Source organism: Eleginops maclovinus, chromosome 15 (assembly GCF_036324505.1).
Source record: "Eleginops maclovinus isolate JMC-PN-2008 ecotype Puerto Natales chromosome 15, JC_Emac_rtc_rv5, whole genome shotgun sequence".
NCBI lineage: Eukaryota > Metazoa > Chordata > Actinopteri > Perciformes > Eleginopidae > Eleginops > Eleginops maclovinus.
Genome location: NC_086363.1, coordinates 3,993,290 through 4,012,120, shown reverse-complemented (window position 1 = coordinate 4,012,120; position 18,831 = coordinate 3,993,290). Strand labels below are relative to the sequence as shown.

The 18,831-nt window shown below is 41.0% G+C and overlaps 1 long non-coding RNA gene across 1 annotated transcript in view; it reads right to left on the bottom strand.

Moving 5' to 3' along the window:
- LOC134876832 (uncharacterized) overlaps positions 1–18,831 on the bottom strand; it is a 76,704-nt gene that overhangs the window by 45,048 nt on the left and 12,825 nt on the right. The gene's annotated exons all lie outside the window — the stretch shown is intronic.

Here is an 18,831-nt window from a genome sequence, read left to right as displayed (position 1 = left end):
CTATTTATCTGTGATTCGACCTTTGTGAGCCCGAGGGGGGTGGGGGTGGGGCGGGGGGCAATGTTTTTCTGTTCTTATAGAGCTGTTGTCATGGTGCTGATGATGGGTAGACATGCTTCTAATTGTCCAGTGATTTCATTTCTATCACATTGATAATAAACCATGTGTTTTATTATGCGAGGTGTGCAGCCTGGCCTTTTCTCCAGGGAAATCCTCCACCAAAGTTTGGGAGTCAGAGTCACCTATCCAAAATATAAAACCTGGTATTCCTTGGCTGATGTCAGACAACTTAACCTAATTTGTTTTAATGGAATATTAAACAACACCTGAAGATATCATTTACATTTCCAAAAGAAAATGCAACTTTCTAAGTGACTGAAATTCGAGTTGGACCTTAAAAATATCGTCTTTTTCATTGTGGTTTTAAATGTGACACATTTGCATTGACTGTGCTTTAAATTAATGGTACAGTATGTATTTCAACAACCTGTTCATCACAAAATAAATGGCTTAATGGTTTAGGTACCAGTGTAAAAAAAAAAACCATTACAATCTAATTAATGGACCAACATAAGAAAATCGTTAAAGTAGATTTCAATTTACATTAATTCCAACTCAGTTATTCAATTCAGATATTCATTTAAAGAAACAGTCATAAAAAGCCTCAGTCTGAAATATATAATAATCTAGTGAAATATATCCTTCCATCTTTCTGCAGGGAGGAAATCCATGGAAAATTGGGGATACTCAAAAGCCCAATCTTTGAATAAAATGCACATAAAAAAGTAAACTCCAACACCAACATTTAGAACACGGACCGAATGATAAATGGAAAACTAAATGAGTCATTAATGGTTTCTGATATGTTGGTTTACCTAATGGACCTAATTTGCAATGAGGATTATTCAGTACAAGACAAGAGATTAAAGGAGTAACAGTTATATTATTTTTACTCAAAATAGATTAATGGTACTTTAAAGCGACCTGTATTTTGTTAAAGATATTCAGAAATTCTTTCACATTTACGGCCAAGTTCAAGATTAAAAGTCAAAATAAGAAAATGTTTTTACACTCGTATATATTTGCTTTGTAAGGTAATAATCTAATACTGCAAAGCCTCTGAAACACGCATACACAATGATGAATATTGCCTTATTCCAGGGAGATAATTGGCTGCATTTTCCGGACAGTGAGGCTCTCGTTTCAGAGAGGCTTCTCTCTCTCGCACGCGCGCAGGGGGAATAGAATCGTGCCTCGCGGGCCCGATGTGCGGTGGGGATGTACCGCCGGTGTGCTAATGACGGGAGAGCGCGAGACACACAGAGAAAAAGTAAAGGAAGAAAGATAATGAGAAAGAGAGACGGAGAGAATAGGGAGCTCTAAAGGCATAGAGAGATTTGAAGGAAAAAAGAAGAACTTAAAAACCATAATAGCCTACTGTCATTATCATTACCACCTTAAAAAAAAGGGAAACTCTTAGACACCTCTGTCTGTTCACAAATATATAAATAGGCTCTGCTACAGAACAATGAGCCCCCTTATAACCATTTTTGAAAATCAAATATTCTAAAATTAAACCAAACTCTCCATGGCGCAAATTGGCACAGAGAGCACATTGCACCACCTTGAACAATACGCGTTGGCAATTTGTCATGTGGTAATAACGCTGCTTTAAATGAGAGAATAAGAGGGAGTCAGAAGTCATGTTGTCTGACAGCAACTTAAATACGTTTTTTGTATGTGTAAAATATTAGTTGCTAAATATTTTACAGAGAGAGAGAGAGAGAGAGAGAGAGAGAGAGAGAGAGAGAGAGAGAGAGAGAGAGAGAGAGAGAGAGAGAGAGAGAGAGAGAGGGGATGCTGACATGATGACAGTAGTGTTTTTGATATGGTCATGCCAATAACGCTTCTTTGAATTGAGAGAGAGAGAGAGGGGGAGAGATAGAGAGAGTGTCCCGCGGGCTCAGTGTGACCCGTGGAGTGGAACGCCGCGTGACGCAGGTGCAGAGTTCAGCACCCGCATGTCCGCGAGCGATTCTCGCTCAACAAAGACAGGAAGCTGCTGAGCATCAGGACTATAACACCGACAGGTTGGCTGCAACCATAAACAAACCGAAGACAACACAACAAAACACACGGAAGAGAAACGTTTCCACTCATTAACTCAAACGAATTGCTTTAAATAAAAAGTCCCCTTAATGAGTTAAACTGAAGATTTTCTACTTAGATTCATAATGTGGGTGACGTGTCGGTAAAAAGACGTTTAAGGCAAGGTTTCGCTCTTCTTATTTTGGAATTAAATACAAAAAATAGCTTATAATATACACAAACAAATATACAGACAATATAGGTCTCAAAGTCTTTCAGCTCGATGCCTATCTATCATTTTTTTCGAATAAAGAAATTATCTAAATAATGTAATGAATAGACTTTGTACTAATGTGAACTGGTAATAAAAACATATAAAGACGTTGGGATGTATGGATAATCCTAAAAATGCATTAAAGCCCAATAAAAACTAGAGTAACCCACATTTTGTATTATATTTTCAAATGAAAATTCAATTAACTAATGGAAAGAATCATCCCTATTACTCATCTGTAATGACCTCTGTTTATGTTGCCTTAAAAAACCTGATCCTAAGGAAGCAGAACTGAATGAATTGGCAGGAGAGTGTCTTTTTGGATTGGTATTTTTCACCTCAGTATCCAAGGGACTAACACCAGTGGTTTCTGTGGGTTTAGCGTCCATTGGCAACACAGTTAGTTGTGTTTTGAGCCTCAAGCCTCTTGAAGAGCTTGATTGTAAAAGTCAAGGCTGCATCTACACAATGAGTCCAAACCTCTGCATACATCATACATTATAGTAATCCTATTATATAAAGGCTATTAACACCTTAGTGTGGTATGGAGGCTTATGAGAAGTTTACCAATACATTAAAAGTACTTCTGACGGCGGGGAATATGCAGAGACAAATTTAAAAACACTACGGCTACCCAGAAAATATATAGCTAACATCTGTTTTATAATATGTAATTCTGACTTCACACTTGCATTATTTGTGGCACTGATTTGTAAATTGTAGATTGAAAGTAAAAGTGCAGTTCTTTTAAAGCAATGTCTAACACTGACTACAATATATAAGATCACTTCCACACTGCTGCCTATATGGATGGAGGTTGCTTGAGGTTTTTCTTCAAATCTGATTTGTCTCACATTTACAACACAATTCGTTACTCCACTACTACGGAAAAAGTCAAGCTGGAGGCAGATTTAAGCAGTTCATAACGACGGATACTATCATATTCTGAGTTAACTTGAGCTCTATAGATTCAGTTTGCTGCGCCTGTAGTCAACAAAATGATGGCAAATGTTTACAAAACTTTAGCATTGAGCAGCTTTCTGATTTTGTTTGCATTGTTTTCACGCCCGAGGATAGAGGCCTACCACAACATGGAAACTTACAAAGTTGGAGCTTGCCAATGGTTACTGACTCCTGAAATCAATGCAAGCTACTCCCTGTAGCTTGCATTGATTTCAGGAATCAGTAACAGAATCTTGTGTTAAAAAGTACAAGAAACCAAAAGTTATGTATCAACACTTTAATGTTTCATCTGCTTGCCTCACAAAACTCTGATTTGAACAGTTGTTTCATGAGTAGATATGAGTTCAATCAACTTCCAGGCTCACAGTCAAGCGCTCTAACGATATTATCTAAATCCTGTGTCTAATATTATTGACAATTCTTTTAACCAAGGGCAAAATTGAGCACACTTAAAGTCTGGAGCAGGAAAGGTTAGCGTGTGTTAGCCTCTGCATGAATCCTATCACCACTATTATAGAAAGGAATAGTGACTCGTGGATTATTACAGGTATTGCTCTTAAAGTGATGTAATTTCCTCCTGTTTTTTAGTTTGCATTAGTTGTTGAAAACTCTTCTCTGCAATCACCTGTCAAAGTTATTGTGCAGGTCCAACATGGCTCCTGCAGATCGAGTTAAGACACCACTTCCTGTGCACAATATACAGATCCACCAGCTGCACAGCGTTCATGCAGGAGCTAAATATAAAATAAATGACTGATGAATTGATGATAATTGGAGGCAAATCTTGTTTTTATGAAAACGTCACAGGCTGTTACTGTAATGAGAGGCCAATTGGAAGGTAATCTGGTTATGAACATGGACTGAGCTTATGAAGACATTGGTCATATTTGATATACAAACTATGGGAGCACACTGACGGTGTTTTCTTCATATGCATCTCTGTCCGTCAGTCTGTCGTTATTGCCAGGAAGTGAGAGACCAGGCCCCCATCAGCAAAGCCCCTCAGCGTTCTGTCACGCAATGGGCTGTAAAAATGCTTAACACACACACACACACACACACACACACACACACACACACACACACACACACACACACACACACACACACACACACACACACACACACACACACACACACACACACACACACACACACACACACACACACACACACACACACACACACACACACACACACACACACACACACACACACACACACACACACACACACACACACAGGTTATCCAGCATGCAGACAGCGGAGTGCTGGTCGGGAGTAATTCCTGCTCGGGGCACTGTGCTCCAGGCAAGGCAGGCGCGTGCTGGATATTTCATTATTCATTAATTTACTGTTTAACAAATCCTGTCATTACTGAGCCTGAGCCCAGTTCACACATACACACACACTCACTTATTCACACGCAAAACACACACTCGCTGCAGTGGGTGTCAGGCGTGGCAAATCATCCTGTTTGATCCCGGCCTTCTCAACAAACGGGGAGAGAGCCATGAATAATAAGAAACGCCAAGCCTCGCCGGAACGAGGGAGCGTGACACTGTCTCACAAAAAGCCCCTTAGCATGGAGCAGAGCTCTGCCGGGGCCTCACCGAGGGCCCAGGGTTCATTATATGAAAAGACAAAACAAACAGTTGGCACAACCGTGATCAATATGAAAGGAAAAGCTCCCACACACACACAAAAGGAAAAGTGAATCAGTCATGTTTGACAAAAGATGCCGTACTGTTTCCTCTCTGCACATGCAGGAGTCTACTGTTTACTATTTTCACTCCGAGTCCACTAATGAGATCAGGATTACAGCTGTGAATGTGTGTTTGGCTCCCTGCTTTTGGCTCAAATCCCTGACAAAAACAAAGCTGTAGCTACTTGTGTTGCCCCTGAAACAGTCGAAATATACAGTGATGAACTCAGACACTAGAATAATGACTTCTACTTTCTCTTTTCAGTCTACTTCACTTAATTAATTAACAGAGGAAGCCTCCAGGCTACAGATATTCATTATTTCACAGGAAGAAAATCATGTATCATAAATATTATAATGATATGTTTGTGTTGTTCGCATGTATTTTAGTCTAAGTCTCTCTGTGAGCAAACTTAACCATATCGCACTGCAGGGGGGCCGGAGAAGGTGGAGAAAGGTGACAGATCAGACCTGCAGAAATGCAAAGGTTCAAAGCCTTCAAGTCCTGCACCCTGAACGCCACAGAGAGGATAAGGTCTGGTGTTCAAGGGGAGGAATGACTTTGTTTTCTGCTGCCCTCAAGTGTGTGGCGGTCTGTGGGTGGTCAGAGACTTGATGTCATTAACATGTGACATATGTAGAGCTGACTGGGAGTGGCTGCAGGCCAGAGTTTGTCTCTGCTGCTGCTCCTGTGTCTACAGGGCCGGGCAGAATGAGTCTGGGCTTTGTCAGCAGTCAGGCAGCCAAGCCACTGTCTGCTGCTGTTGATAGTGAGCACGTTTATCAGTATGCATGACGGGCAGTGTGCATGAGTGTGTGTTTGCTGGTAGCTTAAGGCATGAGGAGGAGGAGGAGGGGGGGGTCTGGCTGGTGTTTCTATGGTGGTGGTGGTGGTGGTGGGGGGGTCCTTGGATGTAGATGTGTGGGCAGGGACACGGGCAGTCCGGGTCCCTTAAGGTTGGACTGAAGATGCTGAGCTGAAGTGACACAGCTGCTGCGGAGCAAAGACTGCCTCTGCAGACGGGTCAAGGTTACGCAGAGGAGAGCACACACAGCTCCTCACAATCACTTATACTCTGAGACACCCGCGCACAAACTCAGGAATACAAAGCAATGCTCGCTTAGCCACCAAGGTCAGAAATCTTTTACCTGCTAAAAAAGGGAGATAGTCATAGGTTCCAGCAGGTTATAGCCTTGTTTCTTAAGATGTTTGTGTGTTTATTCTGCCCTGTTACAAAGTAAACATTGACCAATGCTTCCATGCAATGTTGGACAGATTTCCTTTGAGTGTGAACACATGCCTACCCTTTTGTCTTAAGTGTAACCCTTTGTTTTTTGAGGGATTTTAGCCAAAAGCAGACCGGTCAAAGAGACAGAGGAGAGCACACACTGCCACACAGCTTCCTCGCTATTACTTATACACAAAGATAACAGCATACAAACTCAGGAATAAAAAACCTTGGTGGAACAATAATGGCCAAAACCACAAGCTTTCTATAAATGTTGCCTAGTATATTTGTCCAAAAGATGTACCTCTGGTGTCTTCTTCTTACCAATTAGACGTCAGATCAGCTTCTAACAGAAGTAACATAGGAAATGAACAGAGAAGCTTTAACAGTTCACTCTAAATTGAAAGCTAAGACTAACCCTATATATAAGTTGTCTGTAGTCAACACTGAAGTCCTTTTGTGACATAATGTTTTCACTGTTAGACAATACAATATGGTGATTGTGTTCATGTTGGAGCAGACCCTGAAACTGACCGCCTCCTACAGTGCTCCATGGTAATGTGAGTGATTGAAACTGAGGGATAACTGGTAGAAGGTCAATCTCAATCCAAAAAGACATACTATATCATCTATGAGGTTGAAAGTATTGGTGGGACTGTGTGGGGGGGTTGAGGATTTCTATATGTACACCTCCACAATATTGAGCTCCACTTGTGCGTGCATTATTAACTCCTATACTCAACCCCCCAACACACACACACACACACGCACACATATCTTCACACAGTCCTCCGGGAGCCGGTTGTTATTAGTTGTGTTTATTGTTGGAGGCATGCTTCGGTCATACCATTTACAGGTATGAATGAGTGGAGGGATGTCACAGAGGTCAGACATTAAACATCGAGAATCGATTCAGAGCGGGAAGACTTCTCAACTCAGAGGGGAGAGACGGACACTTCAGCCGAAGCGGATACATGTCAATCCAGAGAGCACACAACTATTAAAACACTTTACAGTCTCAGTAAATGGCCGACTACAGGAGGAGGGATAAAGCAACTAATGATGCCCTTAGCGTTAATCAAAAGTATCATTCCTTGTTTTAGTCAGCCTAAACATTTTTACTGCTGCACTGGATTGATTGACACTTTTGGATAATATTAAATACCACTAGTTTCATAAATTGATTGAGATTCAAAAGCTAGTTTTGTACAGATCCTCTTAATCCTTCTTTTTAAGATAACGCTCAGCTCTGTTTTTGATGCCTTGGACCACATACGAGCCAGATATATTTGGAGTTGTTGGTCAGCTGCAGCTCTTTATGTGCACACATACATCACGTTTATTTCTTTACATGCAAAGAAACTATCTGCCAAAGAGCAAAAAGAACAACCTAAATCCAAGGTAGATCACAACTAGACGTATTCACAGGGGAGTTTTTCTAACAGGAGCATTTTAAAGAATGTAATAAAAGAATAAAGGGAAAACAAGATGGTTTTTGATGCCTTGGACCAAATAAGAGCACATATGGAGCAAGATATATTTGGAGGTTTTAGTCAGCCAGATAAATAAGGCTGCAGTATTTATACCTCTATGTGCTGTAACATTGTGTACATACAGTTGTATTTCTTTACATACAAATAATCCCGTCAAAGAGCAAAACAAAAAACAAAGGCAAAGTAGATCACAAGTGGATGCTTCTGGAAAATGTAAAACTATATTCACAGGGGACTTTTTTAATAGGAGCCTTCGAACAAATGTAATAAAAGATAAGGGGAAACAAGATTGCGGAGAAGGGGAAAAGAGTGCACATTCAAGTTGTTGCAGAATTATTAAGTTCAATCCAAGGAACAATATTTTGGGCTGAGCAGTAGTAGTATACTCATACATCAAGCTGTGGTTGGATTTCTTTCTGCAGTTTATAACAGATTGTGAAGAGGAAATGACTTACATCTATTTTGATTTGATCCTTTTGTGTTTTAGGAGACACACACCACCTGCTTCTGCACCATTCAGTGACAGGGTCTGTCTCCTGGTCACCTTTAAAATGTTATTCATTACTTGTACTACCATGAGCATGCTTACAGATCTACTTTAGTAATGATGACATTGTTTTAATCTAGAAATCATTATTCTTATGTGTATGTAGTCAATGTAAATGCATTGAAAGCTCAAAAGACGTGATAAAAGACACAAGAAGGTAAATAATGTTGTGTTTTAGAAGACAAGGATGTATTAAAGCAAGCCTAACTGTATGGTCTGTTTGTTACAGGTATTATAGAAACACTGCGTTGGCTCACACACTGTGGGAGAGTCAGGGATGGGGAGAGATAAATGTCCTCAGGGCGATGGAGGTCTCTGTTCAATGTCTGAACAAAAAGCCCAGCCTGACCGAGTGAGCGAGGCCATGAACCCACCTCCACCCTACAGCATCCAGACCACCATCATCACACTTCTAAATCTAGTGTGGGGGTGTTTGTGTTAGAGCTGGACAGAAAGATATAGTCGTAATTTGACGCTTGTAGCCTAGTGCAGTTTGCATATTTTCCTAGTATGTTGAAGCAGACGGTTTATTGTTATTATTATTGAAAGCATGCAAACAGATTGGACTCGTCCTTTAGTTTAAAAACAAATACAGTCTTCATGAAGCTGCATGATGATTTAAAATAGTGTCATAAAAAGGAACGCTTTGGGATCTACTAATCTACACAAAAAGTCCTGTAAACTTTAATTGGCCACAAATGTAAAACCTTCTTGCCGCATTAGATAAGATGTTTGGGAACACTGATGTCTACGAGTACTACAAATGTTTTCATACAACTCTGCAAAAACTATTTCCATTTTAAGGGGAAAACTATTGTCTCTGGTTGCAACTGATTTGCTTTTCCTCAACCTTTTTGGGCTTCAATTATTATTACTGGGATAGTTTTTTTGAGCTCTCGTTGTGCACAAACATTGTTTACCATAAGCTGGGTGCTTGAACTGCCTAGGAAGTCATTATTAAAATAGCCATGTCTCTCCTTGCCTAAATCAACCTTTTAAGAATGACTTAAGTGTCTTTCTGACAGGAATGTTGAATTTTAGGACAATGTATTATCTGGTTCAGTCCCAAAAACACGTGGCCTTTGTATATCAGTAGAAGGAAGTGTGTGTGTGTGTGTGTGTGTGAGTGTGTCTGTGGAGGGACGAGGAGACAAAGGGGACGCTGCAGTGGCCGGTGGGCTGCTCGGGTTATTTGGACGGCAGCAGCAGCGCTTTTCTTGACGCTGAGCCGCGAAGACAGGAGGAGGCCCGGGCCTGACGCTCATCACATCTGAAGCCCCCATCTGTACGGGTGTCTCCCCACCAGTCAACTAGCCAACACACACACACCCAACGACACATACGGCTCTAATCTCTTCTGACAGTGCTCACATTCAGTTAGGCCCCTCAGTGCTTGTGCATGTCACTGACCATAAACAAAACATACACTCGTCCACAGGACAAGGGGCGTGGATACCCGAGAAATACCACAAGACGGGTGTGGGGAGTGTGTGTTGCAGTAGTGTGTGATGGCAGTGATGAGTGGATGCATGTGAAGCTTCTAGGGAAGGAGAACAGATGCCTGCAGGTCATGGCTTACCTCTGACATTAGAGCAAAGTCAACGGCAGCCGAGCCAATGGAAACAAAGAATCAGCCAGCAGCCGGGCTGATCATCACACTACTGGTTTTCCTTTCAGTATTTACGAGTGGTTCCAATAACTCGTGGAAGTGTATTGAACGGGTCCTGAATCTCAGAGTTGTTTTTGATGAAGTAATGTGACCCTTAGGCGAGGTGATATCAGACACTAGAACAGTTCACTAACTGGAAAAGGTTATCTAGCTTTAGTTGCAATTAAAAATCAATTTGCTATTCAGCACCATGGACAGCGCCATTGATTTATCAGAGGGACCCTAGTATGGTTTTTGAGTTTTCCCTTTCCTGTAGTGTGATATTAGGTTTTTCTTAAACGGCTAAAATCCCTGTGTTCCCTCCAGAGGGAGTATCTCACCCACACCCCCCTCCCGCCCCCTGCCTGAAATGCCTCCACTTTGTTTACTTTCATGACAAAGTGACATCATTATGCAACACTCGCTCTTCTATTCACTAGCGCTCCAAAACATTGTACGTGATAGGCTAAGGGGACGGGACATGTCTTAGCAGTTGACCAATCACAACAGAGCCGGCCAGCTAACCAATCAGAGCAGACTGGGCCCTGGTTTCAGACAGAGGGTGAAAAGAGGTGCTGCAGCACAGGCAGTATGAGAAACATAAAGAGCTTTTTGAACATTAAAGCACGGAGACATGTCCCAGTAGAGACACAAAATACAAATATGAACCTGAATATGAGGAAATTAGGGCCCCTTATTAGGATCTTTGACATTTAAGTTGTACATTAAGCAACCAAGAAGGCTTTACTAACTTTCTCTATCCCTAACCCAGAGTCTCCAAACATCCCAACCAGTAGTCCATTTTTCACAAGGGGCAAAGAGTTGCATTACTAATCCATCCACTCCTCAGCACCATGGACAGCGTCATGGATTTATCAATGCACCGTGACTGATATTTAGGGACTTCAGAAAAACATATTTAGCTTATTTCATGGCCGCCCCCACCTCTACTAAAGATGTTTCCAAATGACTTCTCACATATGTATTCAGCCTTTCACATCTCAGCTCTTCATCAGATATCTGTGTGTTCACCCTTGCATACTTGCTTAACAATTTCTGTAGTCTCTCCTCTAGTTAAAAGTTGAGAATATTTTAAAACTGCAGGAAAAGGAAATCCCTTTTACCCTGCTCAGAAAGAAAAATATTGACACACACAATCCCCCGGGGATGTTTCTTATATTTTTAGCTGCTGTCAAAAATTATAACTCTGGGTTCTGGTGTTGTGTTTTGGGGAGATGAGCTTGCAGTGCGAGTCCCTGGAGAGAAAGTTTGAGTCCCACAGTGCCAGATCTCTGGCTGCTGGCTGCTTAGTGAATGGAAACACAGTGACACGTTCCCACCAGAGAAACTGTTTACAGACCGCTTGAGAGCGATTCCAGTTTTACTAAGCGATACACAGCGGAGTGAGAGGGGAGACGGCAGGGAGCGGAGCCGGTAAACAAAACAAATCCAAGTGGATGTGAACAGAAACATGACTTAATACAGATAGCTTAAGAGCAATTATTCAGTCCAACAAATCCTCATACAAACTATATCAGAATCATATGAGTACTAGTTTTTACACATGTGTTCAACTTCTATTAAAGTTAAGGCAGCTTGTAGTACTTGGTTAGGGTTTCAGGGAGCTAATCTTCACCATTTATAGAAACAATGGCTGTTATAAACTGCACTGTAGGCAGAGGTGTAAAGTAACTAAGATTTACTTAAGTACAATTCTGAGGTACTTGTACTTTACTATTTCCATTTTAAGCTACTTTGTACTTTTACTCCACTACATTTATGTAATCCCTTTAGTTGCTAGGCAGATTAGAATTAATGATGGTAAGTATAATCAGCCCTTAAATCAGACTGTAGTTCACCTGCAGTAAATCCAGCAGCTACCCTGCAGTATACAAAGCCATTCAAACTAGCTGCACCTTTGCCAGCTCTGAGAACACTTTAATGATCAATCATTATAAAACATATCAGAGATATTATTCTGAAATGGACCAATCAGACAATGACTACTTTTACTGTCGCTACTTTAAGTACATTTAGAGGAGAGTACTTTCTACTTTCACTGGAGGAACATTTAGAATACTTTTACTGTGACAGAGTATTCCTACACTCTGGCACTTCTACTTTACTCAAGTACAAGATCTGAGTACTTCTACTTTACTCAAGTACAAGATCTGTGTACTTCTACTTTACTCAATTACAAGATCTGAGTACTTCTACTTTACTCAAGTACAATACCTGAGTACTTCTACTTTTACTCAATTACCAGATCTGAGTACTTCTTCCACGTTTACTTTTCTAGTAACAATTACATTTTTGGTTTCCAATAAGCTCTCCTTTTAAACCATAGACATTATTAAGCGCCCACAGAACACACTGTTTGCTCTGCATGGAAACTGCTCTCACACTCAGATGTCTGCTTCATGACTTCTTTCAGTGTGTACAAAAAGAAACAACTATTCGCTTTAGCTCAGAGACAATATTTGGTCTCACTGTTTCAAAACTGTTCTTCCTCACAAGGAGGTGTGAGAAAAATCCTGCAGCACTGAGAGGCGATATCAGGTTTAAGGTTACTTTATAAGTCAGAGCACAAATACACACATACACACACACACACACACAGCTAACAGATTGGGAATGATTGACAGCTCTGACCTGAATGTGCACATGGCTTCTTTCCCCCCAAGCTACAACCATGCATGTACAGACGCAGAAACACACACACTGTTATACACACTGATGCACACATATTCTTGTGTGTAAGCAATCACATCCGCAATGACAACCATTCATTCTTTTATCCTTGTCTCCATGTATTGTATATAGTATGTGTACATGTATGTATGTAATGTATATTCATTCATCTTTCTGAAGCTACCAGAATGTTAAATAGGACAAAAATGATATGACTATGACAGCCATAACAACTATACAACAATCTAAATATGCTATCATTTCAACTTTAAACTCAATACCATCCAAAACAATCTGTATTACACACACACACATTGTGATGGACGACAAGTCAATGCTCTTAAAACACAAAGCACCCATTTTTTCGGCAAATATACACAATAAGTCACAGCATATGATTTAACCCGGTTACAGACTTGATTTCAGCATTTATTCCTGCTTTGACATTTTGAAAACTAAATCACCAACCAGTGTTATGGTGAAGGCAGGGCTCTGTCTTTTAATATCGAACGCGCTCCTGTTACAGCTTTAGTGATCAGCATAGTTCAGTCCTTATCATGATTATACACAAGCTGCTAAATCAATCTGTGGGTTATTCTTAGAGTCTTCCTCTGTGGCATTTTTGCCCTTTCATTTTTCTTTGGAGTCTTTCCTTGTACGATGCTGGTGTTTAAGGACAGAGGGTGTTGTATTCTGTTCAAACTGTGAAGCCCCCTGAGACGAATTTGTAATGTGTGGTATTGGGCTTCATAAAAAAACTAGGATTGGTTGATCATGTTCCTTGTTAACATATGTCCATATAAGAGTGTATTAAACTTCTTTTATTCAAAGACAATACTTGTTAGTAAGATCAGGACTTCTTTAGTTTCAGGATTTGTTAAAAATACAAAAATAAAGATGTCATGCTTTGTTCACATTGATGCTACAGTATACAGCCTTATCGTGCCATTGAGGGTTGCTGTGCAGTCGGAGCATTGTCTCCTCTCACATCTTCCCTAAAATGAGCCACAGGCAAAGCAAAGTGAGTGTTAACAAAAGGGATACCGGCCGCCTTCAGCACTGAGCCTCAGCTCGCCCTCTGGAGCCGACAGTGGGCGAATATTCATCCCTGCTCACGTAATCATTGTGACTTCAGTGTGGTGGATCTGAGCGGTTGCTCTGATGACCTGCAGGGCTTCAGAGGAACCACAGTGGCGTGTTTGGATCATGTGAGCTGCAGGGATTCAGTTTTTTATTTTGTAAATGTGTTCGTCATAAGAGGGGGAATATCTGCTCTGACTTTATAGTGTAACTTTCTGCTTCAAGTTTGAGGAAAATAATGCCTGAATTTCTTTTAAATTAGCACTTTTTATTACAAGTTAAGGGAATCTGAAGGGGCACAGATGCAAACATTCAGACTGTGTAACCCTGTTATGTTAGGCAAAAACATGAGAAAATTACTGCCTCATTATCCGGAAATCACTTTTTAATTTGAATGAATTGACTTAGGCGTAAAAAATATTACATATACCATGTTGCGGCTGTGTCATGCAAAGAAGTGATAAAGTGTAATAAAGCAGACGTGCCCTATTTCTAACTTTTTAAAACAGTTTAGTGTAGCTCTGCAAACACACACACACGCACACACACACGCACACACACCCAGATAGCAAAGGCGGAGCAGAGAGTAGCAAAGCAGAAAGCGAGAGGAGGGCTCACCATCTTCTCCGTTAAGCCTGGCTGACTAATTCTTGCTGCTAATTTGCGTTTGGTTAATTAACTAATTACTGAGGATGTCTGAGGGCGAGGCTGTCTGTCAGCCTGTATCAGTAATTATTTTCATCGTTTTAATTAGACTCACACACTCCTAGACTCCATTTCTCCCCTCCTACCACGCACACACACAGCCGCACACATTGAAGTAAACAGCCTGCCGACAGTATGGAGACCCTATAACGTCTGTATCTGCTCTGCGGATAATTCAGATATACAGTAGGTTCAATAACATTTGCATTTACACGAGGATTTAAAGGGAAGCAGGAGGAGGGCGTTTACTGATTTGCTGCTGGGAGATTATCTTCACTGCAGGGACAGTTGGAGTTTCTGACAGGATTGCCTCCCTGAGTTCATTTCAGATTTTAAAGGAATAGTTCAACTTTCGCGGAATAAGTTTACACGCTTTCTTTAGGCCCTGTTCTGACCTGGTCTGACCTGTTCTGCGAGTCGTAGGGTCGCCGGTTCAAGTCCCCGAACAGACCTACAAATATGGAGTCTTCCATGGTCCATGATTTAAAGCTCAGTTTCAGACAGAAAAATGCAAGTTGCTGCTCAGCATGTTTCCCAAGTTAAAGGTGAGAAGGTGAAATAGGATCCATGATGTCCAATATTAGAAACATGTTCTGGTTAAAGTAAGTAGAAAAGAATCAGGCAGCACAACACTGAAATACATTTCTCTGGAAAAGGGTTTCACTCTTTACACACCCACCTCAATGATCGCAAGGTAAATATGTTGGAATAAAACGTTCATATATGTGTTGTTCATCTACCAGGAATGTGTGGTTGCAGGTAGATATTGACGGGCCAAAGCAGTGTGAAATCTTTGCAGACAAAAGGAAAATGATGTGCCTAGTTCGAAGTGTGCCAGTCAACTCTTATCATGTTCAGAAAACAAACTAAGACCTGTTCTACTTTTCATAGATCTCAAAACAATTATACATACTGTAGATATTTCCTTAGTGTGCTATATGGAAAATGATTTATAACGCAATACAAAATCCCATTAAGAGAAATCTTTTCATTTCTGAGGCCTAATCCACACTTACACAGGATTTAAATGAAGCTTTCTTTGAATGTATTTCTGCTTTTCTTCCACACGCTCACATTGTTTTACGTAATTTTCTGAAAACAGATCTTTTGTAAAACTTCTACCAGGGTGAAGATCTTCAAAATGATGCTGGTGCTAACGCTGCTAGCAGGACTTTTACATGCCTACATGTAGTGCCATTTCTACAGTATTGAGGAACAGAGGCGTCATAGTGCACTAAGGAGATCACTGCTTCATTCTCCAACAATCTCACAGCAATGACCTAAAACTTCCTGGTTTTCAACAAGACCCATATCCATATTTGTGGAAAAACCGGCCCACTGGCCATGACACAGCTTCAATTGTCTTTTTTAAACATTGCTTGCACATTCAGGATTATTTTGGAACATGATCGACAAAAAACACATTTTTAAATATTGATTTACATGTTGAGTATTCCTTCATTTATTAACTGTTTGTTGTCAAAGTTATACTGCGATCTGTATCTAACACATTCTGGTTATGAAGTTGCTTCATGCCCAGAATAATGTGCCTCATCAGCTTTCTGCAGGTCAGACCCTGGCAGCGAGAGGGGGAGAGAGAGAGTTGTAAATAGTGAGCAGAGCGGCCGCACAGCAGATTTCAGAAGCCAACTTTAGTAAACAGGCAGAACTAATGAGGACACTGAATACACACACACATACGCAGACATCCACACCCACACACACAACTCAGTGTCTGAGCATTTGGAGGCCCCGAGGCCCCGGGGCCAGAGCAGCCCAGATACCTGATGGGAGCAGGGACATCAAAGCTGCAGGATTAGAGAGAGGAGAGAGAAGAGAGCGCCGCGGGGAGGAAATGCTAACTTATTATCCGCTTCCAAGCTAATCCTGTTATCTACAGAATATAGCTGTGTTTAACCCCCCTACACACCTCCCTCTGACAACACACACACATGCGGTGTACACACACATAACTCAGTGTTCGGGGGTTCGACAGCCTCCCCTGGTTCCTCTCTGAACCCCCAAAACCAGCTGGTTGTGTATCTTAGTTTGAGATAATGCAGATGAACTTTCACCACATGTTCAAGTCCCAGTCCTCCCTTTAGATCCTTTCCTAGTTAGGCACATGATTGAAGTCCACTTCGGTTTTCCTGGGCTTTCAGGTGATGTAACGCAGCCTCGGGCAGACATATTGGAGGTCCACAGATCAGGGTCGCCCTCGGGCTGAGTGAGGCACCGAAGCTGAATATCATTTAGTTCCCCCAATCCATTTTATTTGTGCTCCTACCTTCACAAACCAGATTCAATACAGAATTGTCCATTAAAATAAAAATATGTGAAGGGATGTATCTTGCAAAAAAAGTCACTGTTTAGCAAGTTCAAATTACATACATCTACCACTTAGTACAACGTGCTTGCTCAGCCATCACTGATATATCACCTAGGTAATGTAGATCCATTTTTCAGGATTTTTAGAATATTTTATGACATATATTTGTTAAATAACCTCCAAACTCAATCATATACTGGCATAAATTCCTGAACTGTTGTCAAACACACTAAAGTTTCATTCCTAGGGTTTATTTAGGATTTGTTTTCAACTATCAATGGTAGGACTAACATTACATGGCGAATTGTGTTTCCATTAACTATATTCATGGTTGTTAGACTTTTTCAGGCTGAAATCAAGTCTTTTGTTTATCTCTGTAACCTTTAAAGGACTACTGACACATTTAGCTTTTAGCCACACACTGTTTGTCCGTGACAGCACAAGTGTTGTGCATTGTCCCTGCCAAAATAAACAATCATGTTTTTTTTTAGAGCTATGCTAAAGGTAACCATAGTCAATATCTGTCAATGTTTGATCTTCATCTACACGTCAGTTGCTTCCTCTTTACTAGACTAACAACTACAGCTTTTATTTATTTGCTATTAACAGAGGCAAGCTTATGTTAGCATAAATGTCGCAGCCAGATATATCAACAATAATGCTCATTCAGTAATATAAAAATGACTTTTTGCACACTCAGAAACTTCTAAATTGATTACTTGATACTTTCAAATATTGACTAGACAATGTGTTAGTCAATGGATGCATGCATTAATCAAGGATGGGCTGCATGGATTTTTTTTAATGCATTTTCTTTTGCAAAAAAGGACATTTAATGGTTTTAAATGCAGCTGTTTTCGGTGGCTTTTCATACTGTCAACATGACATACTACATGCTCTACAGAAGTCAGTTCCTCATATACTCATATCAGACTAATTCATTACATATCTGACAGCATGTAGGCAGCATCTGGATCACTAATCCCTACTGATTAAGCTGCAATAAAACGTCCTTTGACAGATGATGAGCTGACAAACTTTTCATCATGGATCTTGATGTAAGAAAATATGATATTCCAGCACAACAACTTATTTTAACCCACACGTCTGCATGAGGACATACGGTGTAACACTAACGGTCATGCACGTTGATTTACTGCAGGTACAAAGAGTTTACTTCTAGGCATAATTAGCCGATTGTCCTCTCTGACCATGAACACCTGTAAAATAAAGAGAGGAAGAAGAACAGAGGGGAGGGGGGAGGATGAAAGCGAGAATACCTTGCAGATAATGTTTATGTGAACAGAAGAGGTAAAAAAGAATACGTGGTGCTAATGCATGTAGATGAAGTGAAATTGTCATTAGGCTAATCAGCACTAAACTAATTGGGAGTCATGGACCCTCCTATCTGCTAATTCTAACCCTAAACCCCGGTCCCTATCTGCAAGCAAATGGAGGAAGAGAGAGAGGAAGAGGAGTTGAGGGGAAGAGCTGAAAACGAGAGAGAGGTAAAGAGAGGAAGAGAGAGATGAAGCCTAATTAAGAGTGCTGGGATTTATGCAAATGAGACGGTGCTGATATGGTAATCAGAGCCTGCAGGGCCGTAACAGGCTGTGTGCTCCATGTGTGTGTGTGTGTGTGTGTGTGTATCTAAGAGGCTGACAGCTGGCTGTGAGGAAGGTCAGAGCCAATCAGACTCTTACTCTAATGCACACTGCCCTCTGGCCACTGTACCATCTCTCTGAGCTCTCTCTCTCTCTGCTTCCCTCTGTCTCTCTACCCCTCGCTGTTATCCTAACCCTCTCCGCTCTCTTCTCCGTCTCTCCTTTTTCTTTACATTTCACCGGCTGTCTGTCATGATGTGTCTTGACACCGCACAAGAACTCAATTGTTTTCACACATACACTGACATTTTGACTTAAATACACATTTGTCACCTCCGTCCCGCCTCAGTCCACATGATAAATATGCATGTGTGTGTACGGACGATGAAAGTTATTGGCTACTGTGATTGTTCCTCTCGGCTATAGTGAAATGATCCCTTCCTTTTGTGACCATAGTGTAGTGTACATGGCAGAC